This window comes from Periplaneta americana, chromosome 7 (assembly GCF_040183065.1).
Source record: "Periplaneta americana isolate PAMFEO1 chromosome 7, P.americana_PAMFEO1_priV1, whole genome shotgun sequence".
Taxonomy (NCBI): Eukaryota; Metazoa; Arthropoda; class Insecta; order Blattodea; family Blattidae; genus Periplaneta; species Periplaneta americana.
The window spans coordinates 133,210,909-133,232,126 of NC_091123.1; the positions used below are offsets into that span (position 1 = coordinate 133,210,909).

General features: G+C 33.5%; 1 long non-coding RNA gene across 3 annotated transcripts in view; it reads left to right on the plus strand.

Moving 5' to 3' along the window:
• LOC138703457 (uncharacterized) overlaps nt 1–21,218 on the plus strand; it is a 249,520-nt gene that overhangs the window by 224,714 nt on the left and 3,588 nt on the right. For 2 of the 3 annotated variants that reach the window (XR_011333177.1, XR_011333175.1), the window contains one exon: nt 372–5,948. This is a non-coding gene — a long non-coding RNA (uncharacterized lncRNA). Of the gene's footprint in view, nt 1–371; nt 5,949–15,270; nt 15,407–18,100; nt 18,255–21,218 lie in introns of those variants that run through there. The other variant, XR_011333176.1, reaches the window with a different exon arrangement.

Here is a 21,218-nt window from a genome sequence, read left to right on the forward strand (position 1 = left end):
AAAAACAAGTCAAGTCATTTTAGTAACATTTTCATAAGCGAAATTTAGAACTATAGTTAAGCCATTTTTGACTCTATAATACAGTACTCAAATTCATAACATATTCTTGAAAAATGTAAGATTATTTGTAGGATATTGTAGCTGCTTAGAGCGAAAGCTGACTGATATATTACATTTCAAACTCCGATCCAGAAAATTTTACGACATTGACTTGCCTTGCTTTTACCATGTGGTTTTCATTTAATGACATGTGATTATTTTAGAGGAAAAAGTCAGTTATTCTGGATTGCTTGCTCATAAAGAATACATAATGTCCTCAAATTATGATAATTGTTCTATAATTGGTTCATTTGCGTCATGATGTGTTACAGAACATTTCTAAAGCAGTAGCAGCATCATTAAAGGACACAAGATGGTGAAGACAAGCATGGGCAGCTTTGCTTCTTAACAAGAAACGCGGAATATGTTTCTGCATTACATTTTCACAGCATGTCTAATATCGAGCAAAACTGATTTAAATTGTATAAATGATATTTTGTATATCCTGGGGCTTAAAATACGATCGTATTAAGTGAATAGCTGCGCAGAAAAACATTGCAAACGACATTTTATTTCCTCTTGCAATGTTTGAATACAGTTGCACGTACTCTATTTATATTTTAGGGAACTCTGTTGCTTGAAAATGAAAATATAACCTTCAATTTATATCATAGTGTTTAATCTTATCTTAAATTACAACAAATGTTCGAAATTATATCCATCTGTTCATAGACAAGTTTCGCATCGCTGTAATAAATTTATATATTCAAGTGTTAAAAGTAGTGTACACAAGATTCAAAATGGATTATAATAAATTGTTTAATACTAGGCTCATTTCTTCTTATGTAATGTTTAAAAAAAACAGTACGAATATCGTGTAATGGGTGCTCATGTCACTCATGAAGTGTTTCAGAATTCCAGTAATGGTTGTTTTGGAAATTTGCATAGTCCAATAAATGTAACCATTCATCAGGAAAAAAAAAATATCAGTTCTGGATCACAATCTCGCCGTGTAAAAACTGCAGGAACCAATTACAGCACTGAATTGTAGCATTGCTATTGCGATTAATCAGTCTTTGGACCAGTGAAATCTTAAGCTGCTTGTACACAATCAAATTTTGGTCAAATTCAGTGCTTCACGAGACTTGCCAATACTTTGATTAAAGACGACAATTCTTTGAAGGAATTGATCAATGGTATTTGAAGAATATTATGGTGCCAAGAGCCAGAAAAATACACGGGAATATGTATGATAAGAACTTTCTTGTGTTAAATATTATTAACGTACCTTGTTAACATGTTTTCGGTCATCTTACGTTAATAATATTTAACACAAGAAAGTTCTTATCATACATATTCCGAAGTGATACAGTGTTAGAAGTTGTGTAATCAAGATGTAAAAATACATGGCTCCTGACCTCACAATACGATCTACACTCAGCAAAAGTATTCACTAATAACATGCACTGTTACACATTGTACTTAATCTTTTAAAGCCTGATTAGACCTCAGATAATCTGGACTGTGATAAATACAGCTAATAGTACAAGTACCAGGTGTCACATAGTAAGTACAGCGTTTGCCATATGGAATTATATGGAGTTCAACTAATGAATTAAATTAAGTTTTTATATTGCAGAAAAAATACTAAGAATAATGTTAAATTTAAGTAACAAGACACTGTAAAACATATTTCCAAGAACTTAACATACTGATAGCATTATGTAGTATTTATATTTTGGAAACTGTTAAATACATAAAAATGTTGACAATTCAGAGAAAGTAAGTACACAGAAACATTTCATTAGAAATTGTAAAACAGTTCATTTAAATAATATAAGAAGATCCAAGAAACAAACTCAGTTTTACATAAGGACATAGTATTATATAATTTGTTTATAAAAATATATGTTTTTAAATTATAGAAAATTTACAATTTTTACTAAAACATTGTTTTTATAATGTAAAAGAGCATATAGAATACTTTGAACTACTGGTATCTTGACGAAACCAATATTTCTGTATGGAAATTTATGGTGAACAATAATATGTTTTGCTCATTAATCACGTTCAAGTAATAAGATTCAATATGCAAGAGATGATCATTTAATAAGGAACTGAACGTGATTGATGCAGAAAATCCTATAAAACCTTATACCGGCATTTTATATAATAGTAAAAGAAGTGATTATGTAAATCTTGAAACATTATTATATACTAAACAATAGTAATAAAAATTACATATAAAAAACATACACAATTAAATTTGTTTTAATTTTTTACAAATTCAGCTTTATTTTTATGATATGTAGTCAATAATAAGTTTTCTTTACTTGTTGGCTGGCCACAAAAACACATCTCAAGGCTGCAAATGGTCTGCTTACCAGTTTTCCTTCAGCCCTGTCAAACATACTCGTATATTGATAAACTCTTCTGTATGTGTATTTGTTCTAATGGTGCATGACCTACCAGTAGTAATAGTTCTACACAATAACATACCGGTACTTAAGTTTTCATAGTATTAAGCTAGTGAAAGAAGCAATTTGACTACACTGCTTATTTTTATACTGTTGGTGCTTATACTGTTGAAATGTAACCCTATGTTTACTCCTGAATCACTGCCTAACAATGCCATTCAAAGTGTGTGTACCTAAACTGACAATTTTTTTTTATCTTAGAATTGTCATATGGGAGTACTCTTTTGGATCTCATTAGAATCTCAAAGTTGTAAAATTTTATAACTGCCTAAAAGGGTATTATTGTAGCACAAATAATAATAATAATGCATACAAAGTTCAAAATAATTTTAAAATGATTACAAAATGTCTGTACTGGTACCTAATTAATCTGTAATTATAATATATTCATATCACTGTAGAATAGAAACTGTGATAGTTGTAGTTATTGTGCTTTTTGAAATGATCAGTTTAAACACTGTTTCTGTAAATCAGTTTTCAGAATTAGGAACTACTTGTTTTAAATATAAGAAACACATGTACGCTTGTTCTTTGTTTAAATTTTATTGTCAAGTTGACACCATAATGCGACTTGATAGGTTCTTCTCTGTTACTAATATTATTGTGAAATGCGGTGAAAACATGTTTGGTGAAATAGTCTGTCATTTTGATTCATGAAATATCTGTTCAGGAAAATTACTACAGTACAGTTTTCTTCTTTAATATGATATGAAAATAAAAACCATAATATCATTGTAATGAAGCTGAATTAATATCTTTGATGTTTACATTTTTATGACTAGATGTCTTAGTTGGAGACGTATCGATGGGCCAGTTGAAAAGGGAAACAACTCAAAATTAAAAATTTTGAGAACCTTGCATTTTAAAGTTTCATGGTGCTATGGAAAATCCAAGGATCACTGAAATTACTCCAAATTCTGTTAATGACGTTTTATATTTACTATAAGTTTCAAATTAGAATACCTATGCTAATTGTTTTTTTTTTTTTTCACAGCAATATGGAACTTTAAAATTCAGTTAAAAAATGTTAAATGTTGAGTTGTTTCCCTTTTGGACTGGCCCGTCGATATGCAGTAGGCCTACTGGTGACTAAACTCAGAAGCCATTTACCCTGATAATCTACAGTTTAATTAGTCCCCTAGGCATATTATGTTTATTAAGCTTGAGGGTAAGCAAAGATATGATAACGATTTTTAAAAAGGCTGAAATTGAAAGCTGCATGGACAAAGCAGGCCACATTTAAAGCATAAACTGTAATGTTTAACTAAAATAACTCATGGTTTATAATTCTAAATTTATTAATTTAAGTTCATTAAGTGAGCAACAGCAAAAACTTCAACTGTCAATTTTTCAATAACTGATACCTCTTACATGTAACGGATCTCATAGAAAACAATTTGCTAAACTATTTAATAACTTGGAATAAGTTAACAAACAGTAGAGGAAAGTGTAATAAAACTTATTATACAAAATGATCACAAAATAAAGACTTCAAAACTATACATTTCATTATATGTGTAAAGTTTTATAGTACCGGTAATTAAATATTTATTGCCCTTGTAATATTACAACGTGCAAAAAGTTGCATGTTGAAAAACATTTGTACACTTGCCATTAAATATTAGAGATGGAGAGATGGATCTAGATATGCAATGTGAAAAATGCGTGAGAAACCATGGCCTTTTCAAATACGTAATTAGGTTGGGCTATTTCGAAATTGCAGGCATATAATGTAGAAATAAAGGTGCTTGCAGCTTGTTAACAATAATACAGTGCGTATACTAATTGGCTCCGCAGTGAAGCAAGCGGCAGTATTTGACCCGGCAGTGATGTAAAGTTGGTACTGTGAAGCACCTGGTTTGAACACGTAGGAATATTACACCTCTTTCGCTCCCTCCCACCCTCCACCATTCAATGCAGCCAAGGTTATTGACTCACTGCATTGATACCAACACAACTCCTCGAGCCTCTGCGTTCTGCTTGCCACTTCTCCTGCGGAGCCAGTTAGTATACGCACTGTAGCTTGAGTGTTGCATCATCTTAAGTAGAGATAGTATCATGGTCGTTCATGATAACAGATTATTTTCCTAAATTGGCTTAACAACAAAACTTTGTTTGTCAATATATACCACAACCGTTGGCTCTAGTGCTATTCCTAAACAAACATTTTATTGGAAACAGAGGACACAATGTTTGTCAGGTAATTCAGAAGGTGGTGTGAACAGAGAAAAAAAAAAGAAAATGAATGAGGTATTGGTATATAAATATTATTTTAAGAAACACAGGAAATTAATATAGGTAAATTATGAGTGCAGAACCGTATTTCAAGACACTGCAAAATGACTCAACTCCATTGAGCTCAACAGTAAAATATTAATTTTTACTCCATATGTGGTGTATTTTTGGTCCAGGTAAAATATTCATCTTTACGACAAAACTTGTTCCATGGATGTTTGTCTTCAATGTCATCCTCCTTTCCTTTCTTAGCATCGTTGTCATCTGTCAAGTTCTGATGATCATATCATCTGTGATGCAATTAATGTAATAAATTCTATATTTCAACAAAAATACTCAAATTACATTAATGATTTATCTTAACTTTATTTAGTGCAACAGTGTAAACATTCATTTTCATGCAATATCGTAACATTTAAAATTATCTTCATAAAATATATGTATTTAAATTTATACTGCAATCATTGTACAAAAAACAGCATATCCTACTTGTTTGTTAAGTGTACAACAGAATCTCGGACATAGAAAAACTCAACTTAGTCTTTTTTCGGAAAACGTATTATTTGTCTTTCTTGTGTTAAGTTTTATATTACCTTGTTAACATATTTCAGCCTGTTATCGGCTATTTTCAGAACTGGTTGTTGCTGGTCTTGGCGCCTTTTGTTTCTGAAGATGGCCGATAGTAGGCTGAAACATGTTAATGAGGTAATATAAAATTTAACACAAGAAAGACAAATAATACGTTTTCCGAAGTGATATAGTGTTAAAAGTTGTGTAATCATGATGTATTAGTCTTTTTTTTTTCTTCAAACCTTTTCTTGAGTCTGTTACAATGCACTTACTCTACACAGAATAATAATATATAAGATGAAAAATTTTGAAATTTTGTTTATTCACCCCATTTTACACTACTGTCAGATATGTACTGTTTTCAGTGAGTTGGTTAGTGGTTTAGTTGGGCCGGAATGCTGTTCCAGAAAATTAAAAGTATGCATGTCGGAAACATCAGGATGCCAAACTTGACACTTAATGAGAGTCCATTTGGCGATTGATAAATTGATAAGTTGAGTTCTTGTAAATGTTTTTTTCCCACCTATTTTAGATGAGAAATATTTTGTTCATGTTCATGTACAGTATATATAATTGGTCTCAGGATGCAAAGTTAAGAATAATTTATAATGCTCTACTTTGAGTATGAGAAAGAGTGCAAAATGTAACTTATATGTAAATATGTTATTTGTAAAGGAAATTCGTAATTTAATTCTGTTTGCAATAATGTTACATAGACTCCTTTGTTAGTGTATAGTAAACAGTAATCCTGTATTAAATCTTTTTCAAGACTTTTTCTCTTATAGGACTGACTTTCAGTTTTATTCCTTCTTTGTTCTCTATTTTAGAATATGGAAATGATTAGAATAGAAGAATGCTATGATAGTAAATTATACACCATGTCCCTAAATGATTAGTGTGGTTTCAGGTGGTTGGTACGGCTTTACAAACGAAAATGGATGTGTATTTCCTACGTGTAATGAAATAAGAGCTGTGAAAGTTTCATATCATATGTTTGCAGCGTTTGTTTCTCATCATTGTTGCATCACAGCATCAGATTTACAAAATGGCAACTCCCGTGCATAGTATTTTTCTGTGTTGCAATTTGCGAAGTGCGATTCTCTAATTTCTGTATAGGGAGCTTTCTGGTGGAAATTTAGAATTTCTCTTCATCCGTCTGATAACAACATTCGTCTATCTATGATATAGACAGTTTGAAACGACTAGATACATCTATAAAGAGGAGAGTTCAGGATGTCCACATGTGCCTAAAAAAAGAGTCGAGAATGTAAGAGCACTTTTGTATGTAGTCCATGGTCACCGTAACTCACACCAAGTGATTTCTTTCTGTGGGGGTAATGAAGGACCATGTGTACCTGCCGACATGTCAGAGTTGAGAAGAAGGATTTTTTCTTCTGTTAAGACTCACTCCAGGCAAGGTGACTGTCAGCTAGATGTCTGCCGCATGACAAATGGTGTTCATATTGAATACTGCTCTTTATTCCCAGGTAAGGTTTGTTCTTACATATTGAAAGTAAGGGAATTAAACAACTTTGTAATCCCGATAATCATTTAGAGACATGCTGTATTATTTTTATGATTACACTGGCATGTTCCCCACTGCAAGAAGCATTCAGCAATGGGGAAATAGGATTTTAGGGTTGGGAAAGGGAAGCCACCTGTGAGGAAATGAAAGAATGAGGGGGAAGGTTTAAAAATGTCTTTACTAATGTCATTTGCATCCACTCCTTACAAACTGTCTTCTTTCTTCCCGTTTCTTGAACCCTCTCGCTCATCTCTTATCTTTCTTTCTTCCTCTGTGTGATGTTCTTGTGGTAGAATTACATCAAACTAATTGTAAATTTCTCACCTTAGGTAGACTCGAATCATCCATTCCAAATCCACAGTAAAATTTCAGATGTTTGTGATAGCTTGTAGATTGGCTCGAGAGGTCCAGGGGAAATCATGTTTGAAATGGAAAGGGCAAGATTGCCAATGATGTAATGAATGGGAGGAAGGAATGATGCTGTGCATAATTGTTTATGTAAATAAAAAAATGAAAAGGAATGTGGTATATAAATATTATTTTAAGGAACACAGGAAATGAATATGGATAAATTATGAGCGCAGGAATGCCATTTCGTGACGATTTGCAAAATGACAACCCCAGTGAGCTCAACAGTAAAATATTAATTTTTACTCCATTTGTGCTGTATTTTTGATCCAGGTAAAATATTCATCTTTACGACAAAACTTGTAAAAATACTATATGTTCTGTGGACAAAAAGAAACCGAAGTATATAAAATTATAAGTATTTTATGTATACCAAATAAAGTTTAAATAATCAAGTAATACAATATTGCGATAGAATATCAAGTTTTCTGTGCGTAAAGATCTATTTCAATCCTATTTCAGTCCTCGATTCACTCAGGAGTTACCATAATGGCATATAGCATTATGACCCTCTAGAGAAACTACACTTTCCAATGGTGAAAGAATTGTTCAAATTGATTAAGTAGCTTCTGAGACTACTTCATACAAACACAAACATTCTGTATATATTAATATTGATAAACATTTATGTTTTATTCTCATCATAGAATACAATTATATCCGTAGCTTATAAAAATAGTGTTAAATGAATATCTTCTGATTGTTGTGCAAGGCTGCCTTAAATAGATGCAGTTGTTTGTTTTCATTTCATTATGTTAGTCTGAGGCAGTACTGATAAAACGCATTGTTATTTTAAAACTCATACCGGTATATCTCGTTAAATATCAGTCCTATCAAACTTTGCATAGAATAATTATTGGAAACTGTTTTTAAACAAACTTTTGTTATGTAACATTTTTCATAAAAATCAATAAGCCAGATATTTCGATTTATTTAATTCAGGCTCCCTTTTGAATAAGGTATTTTGAATTCCATATAGCCTAAAATCTAAGTTGGAACTAAATTGATATACCAGTTTTCGTAGAGTCATTATCGCGTGAAAATATAATAAACACCCAGACAGACATACCGTACAAACAAAAAATTTCAAAAATACGATTTTTGGTCTCAGGAATAGACAATTATTTTTGGAAAAGCGAAAATTACCAGAAAAGTTTTGGTTACAGATTTATTATTAGTGTAGGTTATTATTATTATTATTATTATTATTATTATTATTATTATTATTATTGTTATTATGTTTACGAAAATTACATAAGTTATAAAACTATTTTCACCTCACAAATAGTGTTACCGGTAATATTTCTAAATTATTTCCAAAGCTTGAAAGGGAAGAAATAAACTATTGAACTAAACAAATGTATGTACCAGTATAAATTATAGCCATATATTGCATCAATATACATGACGTCATTGTTCATTATTGCTAGCGGGATATTCAGCTAACAATATTTCTAATAAATGACGGGCAAGCAAAACCATTTCCATAGTAACCATAATAAAAACTGTTAAAGTGAGCAAATTATGCGGTATTCTGAAGCACGGTTGACAGATTGAGCAACCTATCGCAATTTAAACTACATAAGAGGGACAGTCGGAAGTACTGAGTTGTTATTGTCCGCACAACTTATCTAGGCACCTGGGTTCCCTAGTGCTCTCTCGCTGCCCCGTAGCTATCTACTGACCGTTGCTGCAGCAGTTGTACGTACAGTTACAAAAACATCATTCGGTATTTAATTTCAGTGCATTGGATATGGTAGGTGAAAGTATATGGTTTCACAAAGTAACAAACATAAATAAATTACATTTTTCTTCTTCTGTGTGCTATACAGTATGATCACAACTCCAATTATTACAATATTCGTATCTGGCCGTGAGCTACTGATGGTAAGCAATACATGAAGTCTTTCAACTAGAAGCACAGGTCTGTAGTTGTTGGGTTTCCAAAAAGTTCACTTTCACACACAGTCATTATCAATATTCTTCTTCTTCTTCCTCCTCCTCTTCCCTTCTTCATTATCATAATCATCATCATCATCATCATCATTATCATAGTCATCACTGCTGGTGTCGTCTAGACGTATTATAAAATCCATAAATTATTAGGGAAAACACTTGAAGCAAGTAAAGAGATACATTTCGAAATAAATCCCGAAAAGACAAAGTATATGATTATGTCTCGTGACTAGAACATAGTACGAAATGGAAATGTAAACACTGGAAGTTTATCCGTTGAAGAGGGGGAAAAATTCAAATACAGCAACAGTAACAAATGTACATGACACTCGGAGGAAATTAAACGCAGAACAAATAGGGGAAATGCCTGCTATTATTAGGTTGAGAAGCTTTTGTCATCCAGTCAGCTCTCAAAAAAGCTGAAAATCAGAATTTATAAAACAGTTAGTATCGGTTGTTCTGTATGGTTGTGAAACTTGGACTCTCACTTTGAGAAACAGAGGTTAAGGGTGTTTGAGAATAAGGTACTTAGGAAAATATTTGGGGCTAACAGGGGTGAAGTTACAGGAGAGTAGAGAAAGTTACACAACGCAGAACTGGACGCATTTTATTCTTCACCTGACATAATTAGAAACATTAAATCCAGACGTATGTAGCACGTATGGGCGAATCCAGAAATGTATATAAACTGTTAGTTAGGATGCTGGAGGGAAAAAGACCTTTGGGGAAGCCGAGACATAGATGGGAGGGTAATATTAAACTGGATTTGAAGGAGGTGGGATATGATTGCTGTAGAGACTGGATTAATCTTGCTCAGGATAGGGACCAATGGCGGGCTTATGTGAGGGCGGCAATGAACCTCCGGGTTTCTTAACCCTGCTGTTCTGTTAGATTTTACTATACGAATGTACTGTTCGGGTCAATATGACCAGACCTATTATACTTGCATATAAAATTACAAAATCATGTTTGTGAACATTTGTATGACTACAATAACATAGTTTATCATTATTGTTATTGTTAATATTACTGTTATTATTTATTTATTTTATTATAATCTTACATTATTTTGCTTTTTTTTTACTATTATTCGTTTGTGATATTTTATTTTACTATATTATTCATTTGTTTTTTCTTCTACATTCTTATTAAAAATTAATAACAACAAATTGAAGAAACATTCTTGTTTGAATGAAATGTTTAACTTATAATACAACAATAGGCCTTGAAAAATTATAGATTGAACTAAACGCTTGTGCTATGTTATAATGATAAACTTCTGTCTTATGTTTTGTGTAACACACATGATATACAAAATCACAATTCTTTCTCATTACTTACAATTAATTATGTGACCCAAATATGTGACATGACCTTTACAATATGTTTACTGTAGTTTCCATACAACATGTTCGTTTTATTGTCATTGCTTGATGGACAGATCTTACAGCGTTCACGTTTTACAGTTTTTCCTCTTGTAGAATCTGATACCGGTACTGTAGTCACAATTTTAGATTTTTTAATGTTCTTGACAATTCTGATTGCTTCCTCTGTTCTTGAAAAGTGCTTTCTTGATGGAATATGTTCCTTTGTCAGTGATTTTTCAAGTTCCTCTAAGAATAATCTCCGTCTAGTCAATTTATTTGCATTCCAATTTGGGTCTATCGCAGTCCACAAGACATACACCTTGTAAGCAGATACATCAAGAATGTTGTAGAAAAATATCACTGGCCATCTGTTTGTTTTTGTTTTGCAAGTATATGTATATGTTACTTGGTCAAGTGTGTCTACAGCCTCTTTGGTTGCATTATAATCTAAAATCATTTGAGGCTCCTTATCATTCCTGTTGCCGACTTCACTGACATGATGCAGTGTACTCATTAGCACATTTTTGTTTTTCTTTGGGATACAATTGACGACAGTAGTATCATTTGTGAAGTAGAATGAAGAACTATGTATTTCCTTTTTGTTCATTTGCTGTGGAAGTTCTGGCTTATTTTTCCGTATAGTCCCCAACATTGTCATTTTTTTTCAAAAGTATTGTTCCAAATTGTAAGAAGTGAAAAATTTGTCACAAGTTACATTTTGACCCCTTAGCTTACTGGAAAGATCACACACTATCCTCATACCCTGACTTTTTCCTGATGGTCCATATTCTTTCCCTGCATAAACTTGTGCTACCAATGCAAATGAAATTTTGCTGTCACAAAGCGTCCATATTTCTATTCCGTATTTCGATGTTTGCTGGGAATATACACCTTGAATGGACAGCGACTTCAAAATCCTACTAACTGTTTGACAGTTATATTTTCGCCAGGATTGAAGAATTTAGGAAGGACCTCCAGACATTTCTCCCAAATGCAACGAATAGCAGCAAGTTTATCAGTGCGTCTTCGTTATTCTATAGTAGATTTTTTATCAAATCGAAAGACACGCGATATCTTGCAAAAGGTTTCAAGTGAGATAGTTGCCCGCAAAATGTTTCTGCCCGTTTTCTGATCCCACAAACTTTTTGTTGACTCCCCATGAGATCGAGTAACACCAGCAAGAAGCAAGAATCCTACATAAGCCTGGAAAACAATACAGTCGATATTTGCCCATTGCTGGCCATAAACTCGCCGTCCTTCTTTGTTTGGCATCTATTATTTCATTATGGTGGCATACCTTGTAAATCCTGGTGTAGTCTTGATGAGGTTCGAGGCAGAAAGATGGTCCTGTTGTGGAGGTGGATTCAACTTCCATTCTATAGCTTTATTCTTGAAAGAATTGACTGAACAATATTGACTGGTTGTTGACTGTCAAAATCGTCATCATTTTCACTTTCAGATTCATAACTTATATTGTCTTCAAATTCTGAAACAAACTCTTCACTGTCGGAGGAATTCACAATTGATACTAACTGAGCATTACTTTCCGTCATGGTGTGTGAACTCAAACTGAGAAACAACATTGAAATATTTATCCAGATAAAATGTAACAGTTTAGAAGGAAAAACAATAGGAAACCAGTCCATTGTTGTAAATTAGTGTACCGGTATCTGATTGTTGGCAATAATTCAATTTCTACTCATTATAATAAAAGCATGACACAAATTCTTAAAAAAATGTTAATATAACATTAGAAAATAATAAAATCTTATGTTGGATCATATTGACCCGAACGTTACATAAGTAACAATTACAGATTATGACAAATCTATTTGAAAAATCTAAATTATTTTAAAATCACAAATGCATATTGCAATATTAGACAAAGTCACTGAGTCTCATAAGAATATCTCACTATTTCAAGAAAGTATTAAGGAAACAATATTCACTTCGGGTCATATAGACCAGAACAGCAGGGTTAAAAGTCGCAAGTAAGTAAGACAGATTTTTCTCTTTTGCCTCTTGATCGCAACAAACAACCACTGACCTTATTATCTCCCTCTCCTTACTGTGTACGCTAAATTAAAATTAAATTATGGTTTATTTAACGACGCTCGCAACTGCAGAGGTTATATCAGCGTCGCCAGTGTGCCGGAATTTTGTCCCACAGGAGTTCTTTTAGAGGCCAGTAAATCTACTGACATGAGGTTGTCGCATTTACACACACTTAAATGCCATCGACCTCGTCCGGGATCGAACCGGCAACCTCGAGTATAACCTTGTTGCCGCCTCTCGTATTACTACTGGCCATAGCATAAATATGTCTTCACAGAACGCAAAATTATTGTAAGTACAGATCACACTAAGCAAGCAACTGTATTTTACCTTCCTCGTAGACCATCCTTTCCTCTCCTGCCCCGCTACCTCTAGAAGCGACCCCTCTACTCCCCGCGCCACTCTCATTTAGCTCCCCAGATAAGTTTCGCGGACAGTAGGCTACTTCGAAACTCGAAAGGACGAAATTATACCGGTACTGCATGTTATTTCCTTTTGTAAAATACTTATGTTTTTATTTCCGTATTACAGTATTATTGTTGTTCAGTCAACTGTCCGAAGACAGGTCTAAACCTCACAAGTGATACCAACAAGGCACTACTTATGAGGCAACTAGGCCAGAAGATAGGTAACAGGGTAGGGTGGCCAGTTCCTTTCCCCCTCCATTGCATACATCGCCGATTAGTTACATATTAAACTTCAGATGCATACAAACAATATTGTTCTTCCTCTGACACACAACGTCAAGTGAAATGTAGGCCTACTTACTGCCTGAAGAGATGTACGGTACCGATACTACACTACAGCCAGAACCTCAATCAGAGGATTTATTATGATTATCATTATCACTATCATTACATGATATTCATAGGTTTTCAAACCATATTTTTAATCGTATCATATTGTTCATTGCTGACAGTACTGGTACCGTATCATTGCAATATGCCTCGAATTCTCTTTACTTCTGTATTCTATGACCAGTTTCTTACATTGTGATAACATCATTTTATAAGAACGCAAAATACATTATTATCGTCTGCGGTTCGTTTGTTCTACGCATTTTTATTGCGGTGCTATTGCTCTGTGTTAACTGCTAATAGTAATATTAATGGGATAATCGGAAAACACTGCAAATATGAGAAGCAGTGTGGCAAAGCTTAGGAGAATTTGCCCGAATTTAAAAATAAATTAAAGAGCCTTCATATCTGAATTGCAGTATTATGTGCGTTATTAACGCGAAAGCAGTTTTATAGGATTATCATCAATTATATTAGGTGAGAAAAATTAAAGATGATACCGTACAACTTATTCCTGAATATTGTGTAGGCCTACTATTTCTTTCAAGATAAAACTCCGAGCGGAATCGCCAATTGCCATACAGGGAGCGCTCTTGTCATTGACATGATATAGATAAACTACATTATGCATCTTTTGAATGCACAGAAATTGAGTTTATTTTTTGTACTGTATGAATCACAGACGTTTTTAGCACAGTCTACTATATACAGTCACGAAGCTTGAGTTTTGAGGGTGCTAGAAACAATAGACTGTGACGGTACTATTTTGCATTGCCTAAAATGAGGCGATACTAGCGATCCTAGTGGTGAGCAACTAACTAATGTTTGCATATTTACTACGTATTGAGCTTCGCGACTGTACATACTGAACTGTGTTTTTAATTACCATATTTTGAGGAAGGAGGGAAATTCTGACGCCAAGTAAGGGAAGTTTCATAAATGTCCAGCGGATGTAGGGCGATACCTGTTGTGCAGGGCAGCCAATGGATCACGTTTTTTCCGTGTTAGCCCAGATTACGTAATCAGGGGTAAAAGTGTTATATTGTTGATATAGAGATTTATCGAATTATTTATCATTCACAGAGTCAAAATAATCTCGTATTATATTGATAATATAACAATATTTGCGACTTCTTCACTGTCCTATAGCAGCTTTTTAAGAGTCATGTTGGCGGCCCTGGTCTGCTCTGATTTTGGCGGTTAAAATGACGTTTCAGTTTTGTGGGTGTTGTACCATATCTAAATTATTTTTTAATGCAGTAATGGCGTCAGAAATCAGGGTATTTTCAGTGCTTGCAAAGAAATTAGGTCTACAAACTGAAGTTGTTATAAGGTAGGTGAAAATTTGACTTCAGGTTGGAACTACAACAAAAATTATAAACCTAACCTTATTGAGCCTGTATACTGTACCCAGTTAGTAGGCCTACGTATTCAGAGGAAAAAAAAAAAAACAATATTACGATAAAGGAGAAAATTTCAGAATACGGATTTCTCACTGATAATTATATCTTAAAATACTAAAAAGAGCAGATTTGTCTGCGTTTGTCGACTGCGCATCATCATGCTTACGAAAAGTCACCTTACAGTGTCAATAATTTATTTTGTGTGCACAAGGTTGGAATTTTTAAGTAAGAGGGAAAGGAAGGAATCCGTGTTCTGAAATTTATCCCGATGGGAAAGGAAAGAGTCTTTTTTTTTTAATATATGTAAACATACGTATAAAAGTATGTAGGCCTAGCTATATATTTTGTAAATAGGCCTACATGTTTTACTAGGTACATAATACTTTTACTTTTTGTGGCCTGTTTAAAATTCTAATGAAATGTGTTTGTTTGATTTAGGAGAGTTAGTGAGTTACACAGACTGCTGCAACAGAAAATGAGTAGCCCTACATCTCATATGAACACCAGTCATACGTATCAAATAGTGGTATGACTCGATTTAGATGCTTCAGTTCTTGGACTTCCATTTGAAAAGGTGTGTAACCTACCAAATGTTTAATAAAATGAGAGAGTATTTTTGTCCTTACACAAAGTAATAGGCTACACTGATTTGGCTGAAAAAATTATATCTAACAAAACAAAACACTGAGCTGCTTTAATTAATAATGACACTGTACTTCAGATTAAGTTAAGGGTAATTAGATCTTTGTAAATAGTAAGCATTGGCCAGGCCATATACCGCAAAGAGGTCCGGAGCACGCGCGTGCGCACACACACACACATAACACTTTTCTTCTGGAGAAAAGGGTGGTGGAACTCTGTGTAGAATATTTTATAGCAGACTGAGGAGATTTTTACTATTCACTGCATGGGGATTTTGTTGTTTTCAACCTCCTTTTCGTCCAACTGAGACACTCAAGATCTAAGCGGAATTCAAATAAAAATTATATTAAAACATAGTTATTCACACATATTTCGGTTCCATGATGAAAAATACAACAAAAAGGTGCTTGAACGCCATCCCAGCGCGTTCCACAGAAAAAAAAAAACACTATGTACATCACAAAAAGTTTGGAAACACCTTTTTTTTTTTTTTTTTTTAGAGTTTTCTTTAAAATTACTGGGACGCGCTTCCGTATAGGGGCAGCGGCAAATTGGGATTTTGGTACTTTGTACTGATTTAATAGTGGTCTCTTGGAGGTCTTGGACAGTCTGTACAGGAGTATTACGTTGTTGAATGGCAACTTTGAGCTGACTCAAGCAAGCTCTATTGGGTTCATATCAGGTGAACATGCTGGCCATTCCATTCTCCTGATATGAGCACGCTCGAGGAATTGGCAGGCCTAGTCGGGTGAATGTAACACCGATTGCATATGTTAAATTTACAAAGTGTCACCCTTCTCTCTTGGAAGCCTCCTACTAAATTTAATAAAGAAATTTAAGCATAATTTATTTTTCTGAATTTTCAGGAACCATTAATTTAGAGACGAATTTCTAACCATTTATTTCTATGTCTTATATTTTTTTTAACACGTGTCAATATTTTTCCAGTGAAATTTATTGTATTGCTTAAAAATACATATTACAATTTATTCGCGTCAAATCACTTATTATGATTATATATTTTTTAAGCTTCCACAGTGTAGGTAGGCCATGTGATCAAAAGTATACTTTTGGGTATTTCACTGTTAATTTCCAAGACAAAAGTCTAATTCTGATACTTGTTAGAATTGTTATTGTCAACATATTACATGCCAGGATCCATAATTTTTAAGCATACATTGATTAATAGACCCACATAGGTCCATTTTTAATTCAGTCATGAAATCCTAGATATCGTAGTAATCTTATATGAGATTCGTGATGGAAATCAACTGCTAGAGCAGTTGCAGTTGAAAGTATAATTTTTAAAATGAAGAACTACCAACTTCTTCATAAATTGATAGTTGTCTCCTTGATGATACAGGATGTTCTATATATGATGCTTCCCTCATACCACAAGCTCAGCTGCGTGTCCTGTACAGTTACCGCGAAATCTGCTGCCATTTCTACAGTAGTAACTTTAGTTTCTAAAACATGTTTAGTGGGGAAAATGTTTATAAACAACTTAAAAACCAATACAAGTGTATCTGAGCTGTATCACAAGAGATGTTTAAAATGTCCGTCTTTTGTTTCAATACATTTTTGACATCCTGAAGATTGTTCTGAAATACTTTATTAATCTCTTCTTGTAAAATGTTCTAAATGACTCACTGCAATATGCTATACACCATTCTCAAACAATAAAAAAAAAAAACATAATAGCTTGCACTACATTATGAACGAATGAGTAATCCATTCATTGCTCTCAAACAATTAGAAACAACACAACAGCTTGCACTACATTATACACGAATGAACAACACGTTCAATACCTTACAACAGACTGAGGCGAAGTGAATGCATGCGATGTTCGCAAACGCTCTTGAGTTTCATAGTGTCATATACGAAAAATTCTGTATCATCAATACATGAAAATATAATTTTAGAAATATAGGCCTAGTTCCCATTGTTATTACTTATATATAAATCGGTTCGAACATTTTATATTCATGTACCGTTTAAAAGAGTTCACATGTACAGAAAAAATTGAAAGAGACAAAAGTGAATTAAAAATTAATAATTTGTTGTTTTATGTTGCTTTATCAGTTGCTATTATTCTCTAGCATTTAAATGAGATGAAGGTGATAATGCCAGCGAAATGAGTCCAGGGTCCAGTGCCTAAAAGTACCAGTATTTGCTCTTAATGTGTTCAGGAAAAACCCCGAAAAAAACCTCAACCAATAACTTGTCCCAACCAGGATTTGAACCCGAGCCTGCTGGTTTCACGGTCATGCATGCTGTTACTCCACAGCAGTGGATTTGTATTAAGATAAATTTGAATAAGTTTAGAAAGGTTTCAGGATCTACGAAAATTGATGCATGAAGTTTGATAAATATTTGTTCTGTTAATCTGAAAAATTAACAAATTATTAAAAGGCATTCTTATTTTTTGTGGTTTATATGAGCATTCTTGTGCCTTCTTCCTTGCGAACTATTTGGAAAATGTCCTCATTTTGATGGCCCAGAATAGGAACATGAGACAAGAACACATTATCACTATTTGAATGACATTCACTTACTACCCTGCTAACAGTCATATTTGTGTATCAGTTCTGATTTTTAATAGATTCCCTTTGTTTTGTCGCAGGTCGAAGCCTTCAAGTTGTCAGTTGTCAGAATTACACATCGTTTCACCACACTATTGAGATACTGGGTATTGAGAAGCACGTGACCATCAGAGATTTGTGTGTGTAGTTTGGGGTCAGTGAAGCAAGCTTATTGGCGCAGAAAATTGTGGGCAAGTAAGTAAAAATTATGAATTATTATAACGTTAACAATTTTATCTGTATGCATATGTATGAGTTTTAATAGTAATGTCTTCACTCTTCAAAGTGAGTAGTCACTTCTCTGTTGAAGTCTGGTGGCATCAATGTTACCATAAGGTTCGGATTATCCCATATTTTGCATTGGAGAGTACTAGTATTTACCACTTTTTTTACTTAATCTGTCTTCAGAAGGTTTTCTTCTTCGCCATTGTTGAAGTCTCAACTGCTGTGTTGGAACTTTACTTATTGGTAACCTAATTAAAGGACTTTGAGTTTCAGATTGAGTGTCTAGTTCTACTTTTCCATGAGGGATATATTTTTCCTCAAGGATCAATATTAGATCCCCTACATTTCTAGTGTTCATAAATGATCTTGCCCCCCTATAAAGATGTAGGTCATCCCATATTATTTGCAGATGACACAAGTATAGTAATTACAGTCAATAACTCCAACACATTCCAATCTTCAACAGAGGAAATTCTCTTCAAAATATGTGACTGGTTCTCAGTCAATAAATTAGTATTAAATTGTAACAAAACTAACATAATTCAATTTAAATCCTGTCCAAATTCAACCTCGCAAATTTCAAGTGCAACAATTAACAATACATCCCTATTAGAAACAACAACAACCAAATTTCTTGGCTTAAAAATCGATAATGTGTTAAATTGGAAAAATCATATTAAAGAAATTACCCCTGAACTAAATTCAACATGTTTTGCTGTTAGATCTATGCAAAAGATAGTAAATATCAATACCTTAAAAACAATATACTTTGCATACTTCCACTCGGTAATGAGTTTTGGAATTATATTCTGGGGAAATTCCACAGATGTAACAGTATATTTCTATTATAAAAAAGAGTAATTAGAATAGTAGGTACGAAATCTAGGGAATCGTGTAGGACTATTTAAAAAAAACTACAAATAATGCCCATGGCTTGTTAGTATATTTTTCCATTAATAATCTTCCTCGTATGTAATTGTGAAGACTTTGTAACTAATTCAACAGTTCATAGCATAAATACACGTCAAAAAATGATTTTCATACTCCAGTGGCAAGTCTATCGTGCTATCAAAAGGAAATGCATTATATGGCAGTGAAAATTATTAATAGCCTCCCTATCGATATAAAAATGAAACTCAAAACATAAGGTTATTTAGGGTCAAATTAAAGAAGTACCTAATTTCTCACACCTTCTATTCTGTAGGTGAATTCATGACATTCAACAACGCTTTATGAAATTGATACTAAAACTTTGTGTTGTACTAATGGACTATATTATAAACCTCGTCTGTATATATTTCATCTAGACTGTGGCTATAAATTAAGACTTTATAATAGTATTAAGCTTTTTGACTTGTTCCATATTCTAGTTGTGAAGCAATGTATGAATACCATGAAATGTTAATAAATACAGTAGAATACAAGATTTAATCATTTTTAAACTGTATTTAGAGAGTTATGCCTTTTTTTTTTACGTATTTTTTTAAATAAAATAACCTTGCATCACATTACAGAATGTCCCACTATAATGTACTCACACTTCGAATGTTCATATCACAAATAAAAATTAAGATGCAGTGATTATGATCATTTCATATGATAGTGCGAAACCTTTGTTTGCATTCGTTTGTTTTGTAGTAATGGTCAGTTCCTCCAGAATGCACCATAACTACGTAAACAAAAATGGAAGAACAGTATTTATCGTTTGAGTGTCACAAGTGGGTTCGTAAGTGCTATTGAAAAATGGAGAATGTGAGTAAGATACGACGACATTGGGTAATTGAATTTGGAATACCACCACCTATAAGGAGAACAATTTCAAAATTACATGCCAAGTTTCAAGCTGTTGGAACAGTGCAAATTGTGAAGAAGGGGCATTCCAGAAGACCGAGAACATTGACAGATAGTGATAGTGTTGCAGCAGTATTGCAGACATTCACACAATCCCCAAAGAAGTCTGTAAGGCAATGTTCTCGTGAAACTAACATCTGCATTTTGCAGCTTGAGAAGTGAAGGGAGTACATTCCGAGATTGCTCCATGCAGTGAATGAAAGCGATCCAGATAGTGACTTAGTTTTGTGAGTAGTTTTTTCAAATGTACAAAGAAAGAGAAGCTTTGAACTTCATGGCACTGTTAACTGCCATAACTGTTTGTACTGGGCTGATGAAAATCTACGTGTAGTGGAGGAGTGAGCAGTTAATGTACCAGAGATAACAGTGTGATATAGTCTATCCTCCAGTGGAAGGATAGGGCCATTTTTATTTGAAGCAATTATCACAGGTGTTGCCTACTTAAGAACGTTGCAAAACATCATTATTCCAATTAACCTTTCGTCACTCGCACTGTTGGACTTTGTCCAACACATTTTTATCTTTGATTATTATTCCTCTCATAGGTCATACTTTGACTAACACCCCAATTCTATTCCATTATTGACATTTCTAGATATGTTTACGAAACATTTCATATATATTAATTGCTTAAAACAGTCAGTACTGTTTGAAAGGTACTGGAGTGTGCACCGTTTGACTATATCCAACGCGCTAGCGGCCGTGTAAGCAAATTTGTGCTCTTGCTATTTCTAGTTTTCTTAGCAATTTCATTGACAAAAAGAGATATTGTACGCATGTATGTATGTATGTATGTATGTATGTATGCATGCATGCATGTATGCGTGTATGCATGAATGTGTGTATGTATATATGTATACATGTATGTATGTAATTATGCGTGTATTTGTGTATGTTTGTATGTATGTATGCATGCATGTATGTATGTATGTGTGTATGTATGTATAAGAATAGTCTCGTTTACATATTCTAGCTATGTCAAAGTTGAAGACATTCCTGGAATTCTGCAAAAAATGGAAGAAGAAGCAGAAGAAGAAGAAGAAGAGCACAAAAAGAATGCAGCTACTAAGAACAATGAACGTG